This window comes from Eurytemora carolleeae, unplaced genomic scaffold (genome assembly GCF_000591075.1).
Source record: "Eurytemora carolleeae unplaced genomic scaffold, Eaff_2.0 scaffold415, whole genome shotgun sequence".
Classification (NCBI taxonomy): domain Eukaryota; kingdom Metazoa; phylum Arthropoda; class Copepoda; order Calanoida; family Temoridae; genus Eurytemora; species Eurytemora carolleeae.
The window spans coordinates 9,355-12,517 of NW_019396314.1; the positions used below are offsets into that span (position 1 = coordinate 9,355).

Sequence of the window (3,163 nt, forward strand, 5' to 3'; positions counted from 1 at the left end):
AATAGGATGATGGATGTGACGAAGTCTGATTGTCTGCTGCTCTCTGTACTGGAGGTTGAGGACTGATTGTCCTCCAAGCTGTCCTCACTGTTATACCTGAAAAAAATGCTTCGTTAAAGGAACTGTTGGCGTAATTTCAAGGGACCATCTAATTTAAAAGCTACAATGATGAAGAAAACGCTAAAAAAAAGATATTTTGTTTATCCTGATTAGAAAAAGATAGTTGGTGTGAATCGGGCAATTCTATAAATAAATGGAAACTTAAATTATGTATACTTTTTGTTTACATTCCTCCCAGAGAGTACAGTACACATTTTGCGTACTTTTTGTTTTGTGGGTTTCTTGAGTATCTTTCTAAGTTAAAGAGTTAAAGAATTCCTATAAGAACAGTCAAAAAAGTTTATAATAAAACAACATGAATGTCGAATTTTTTTTTCGAAAATATGTTTTTGTTAGATATAGGGGTGTGGCAACAATAAATTATTGCATGTTTGACAACTTGTGCGTGGAGAAATTAGAGAACAAAGTTAGGTGTAAAAAAATTCTACTGAATATTTTTGTTCAACATTAAAATTCAGTTTGGTTTGGCAACTCTTAAATGCAGAATCTTTCCTAAAAGATTTGACTTCTTCTTTCACTTAAAAAAAAGACATTTAAACGTTTAGTTCTATTACATTTTTCCTATTGTAATGATATATGTAACATCCGTTTAAAAAATCCTAAAAATCACTTTTAAAAATCCGTTAAATCATGATAATACCTTTTTTTCATTGCACTTTCTATTTTAGTACTCGTTGGACTAGGTATTATTAGGCCATAAAATTGTTTGCATCGTTTCGTCGGCAACATTAAAGGTGCGTAAAAATTAAACCATTAGAGTTTTAATTGTATTATTTAGATCTTATAGATTAAACACACTAATCAGCACATTAAACTTTTGTTATGCACGGCCATTAGAATTATAAATGACGATTTAATGTGTTAATGCTTAGTTTCATTTCAAAATTGTAAATTATCATTTAAACTTCTTTCTTACTAAAATTATATCGATTATATCCGTTTTTGAGTCTAAAACTCTAAAAATTATAAAAATGATTTCTACCTATCCTGAGTCAGCTGAGGGCCCCTCTCTCCACCATAAGGCCCCATTTTAACGTCTATTCCCGGCATTTTGCTTCACATCATGCCAAGCTCAACAACCAAACCAAACCCAGCCGAACCAAACAAAATGGATTCTGTTTTGGTTGTTTACATTAATAGGAACACGTTACGCCTGAAAGAAAATCAATTCATTAGTAATTTCTAACAAATCATTGATCACTTACAAAACAAACAATTAAAGAAAAACGCAATAAATCAAACTGAGTATTTAATAAATTTGAGTCGCGTCTCAAATCCGCCAAAAACTGGTTTTAATTGAGCTCCGGCTTAAATCTTGAAACATTGAATACAATTTTAAGGGGAACCAACCATATTTGAGCCGCGGCTCAAATTCTTCAAATTCGGCCTGCAGTTAATAAATCATAATATCTTGACAATATACAAATCAAACAAGCCATAAATATGAAAATCAATAAATTAAGATTCATCAAATGTAACATGACCATTTTGGTTTTGAATTTAAATCCTATGCATTTCATTCACAGCTATTAATTTGAAATGTAAAAAAATTATTACAGGATGTACGTTAATTGTAAATTGTATATACATTCCAGGTGTATACAAGTTTTTAAAAGCCCCCCCCCCTTCTAAAAAATCAACTACCCTTTTATTTTTCCCCAATTTAAAACAAATTCATGAACACATTTTTTAATTAAAGAATAAATCTCTTGACAAACTTAATATAAAAAAGGAGATATTTTGGAATAAATAAATGAATGAATTCCAATAAGTTGCTAAAATACTGACTTAAACCTAAGCTTGTCTGGCATGAGTAAATATGAATTGAATCCGGTATCTAGGTTTGTTTGATTACAGACCGTGACGATTCTAGAATCCAGATTCAAGCCGGAGGCAGGATTTTGAAGAAAAAAAACCCGGTTTTAGAATTGGTTCAGCTTTAAAGAGAGGTGGGATATTTTATCATATATTAGTTGAAATATTGCAAAAATATTTTCTAAAAATGTATTGAAATTTTACATGTTTTGCATGAATGTTTTCAACCTTAAAATGACAGCTTAATGCACCATCTTTAATCTAGTACATGTAACAGTAAACCGACAGCGGTTTATAATCGGTCTAAGTGTAAATAAAAAATAATTATAGAATTTATTATGATAAAAATCCGCGAATTGACCTTCATATATATAAAATAAGATATACATTTTAAAATTGTCCTATTGGTAAGAAAACATTTGTTTAGCTACTAAAGGCTGTATTGAATTTAAAAATTGATTCGAAATTTAATTTCTCAATTCAAATTCAAATTCAAACACATATTATAAGGTCTCAACTTTCCAAAGTTAATACATAATTAGATTTCTTAAGATTTTCGATATTTTTCTTCATAAAATCTATTGCACTTTGTCGGCTATTAAATCATCAGTTATTGACAGATTTCTTTGGGAAAATAGCAAATGCATTTGCTAAAGTAAAACGAGTTAGAAAAAACGCAAAAACGAATGGAAGGATTTAAGAAAATAAAAAAGAATAAAAACTGAAAGTATTATTTGAAATGTTTCTGAAATATGATGTAATGCGCGGAAAAAGCGCAACTATATAACAATGATGAAAACGGCCACTAAATCTAAAATTACCCTGAACTGAAATCTATAAACGGAAATCGGAATTGAACAAGAATTAGATTCTAGCAATTAATTTCAAGAAAAGGCGGATTTAGCTGGACAATGCCGGCAGGAGTTGAACCGGAAAATTGGCAAAATAAAAACCACATTTATTCATTAATCACACCATTGAATGCCATTCCATCCTCTCATTCAATTCAACACGTTAATCGAACCAATTAAACTGAGCGCGCTCAAGAGAAAAATCCCAGAAAGAGCGCATGCCGAGAAACTTAAAAAGATAGCATACGGTTTCTAATAACTGCACAGTGCACACTAATCACTGCATCCCGCACAAAGGCGTACTCAAAGAGGGGGGCTATAGGCACTCAGTCCCCCTCGGGTCAATAAAATACATGATTTCTATGTTGCTTTCAGGC

General features: G+C 31.1%; 1 long non-coding RNA gene across 2 annotated transcripts in view; it reads right to left on the minus strand.

Moving 5' to 3' along the window:
• Positions 1 to 16: 16 nt before the first annotated feature.
• LOC111700744 (uncharacterized) overlaps positions 17 to 3,163 on the minus strand; it is a 15,434-nt gene continuing 12,287 nt past the window's right edge. For both annotated transcript variants that reach the window (XR_002765042.1, XR_002765043.1), the window contains 2 exons: positions 1,103 to 1,273; positions 17 to 96 (listed from right to left, as the gene is read on the minus strand). This is a non-coding gene — a long non-coding RNA (uncharacterized LOC111700744). The remainder of the gene's footprint in view (positions 97 to 1,102; positions 1,274 to 3,163) is intronic.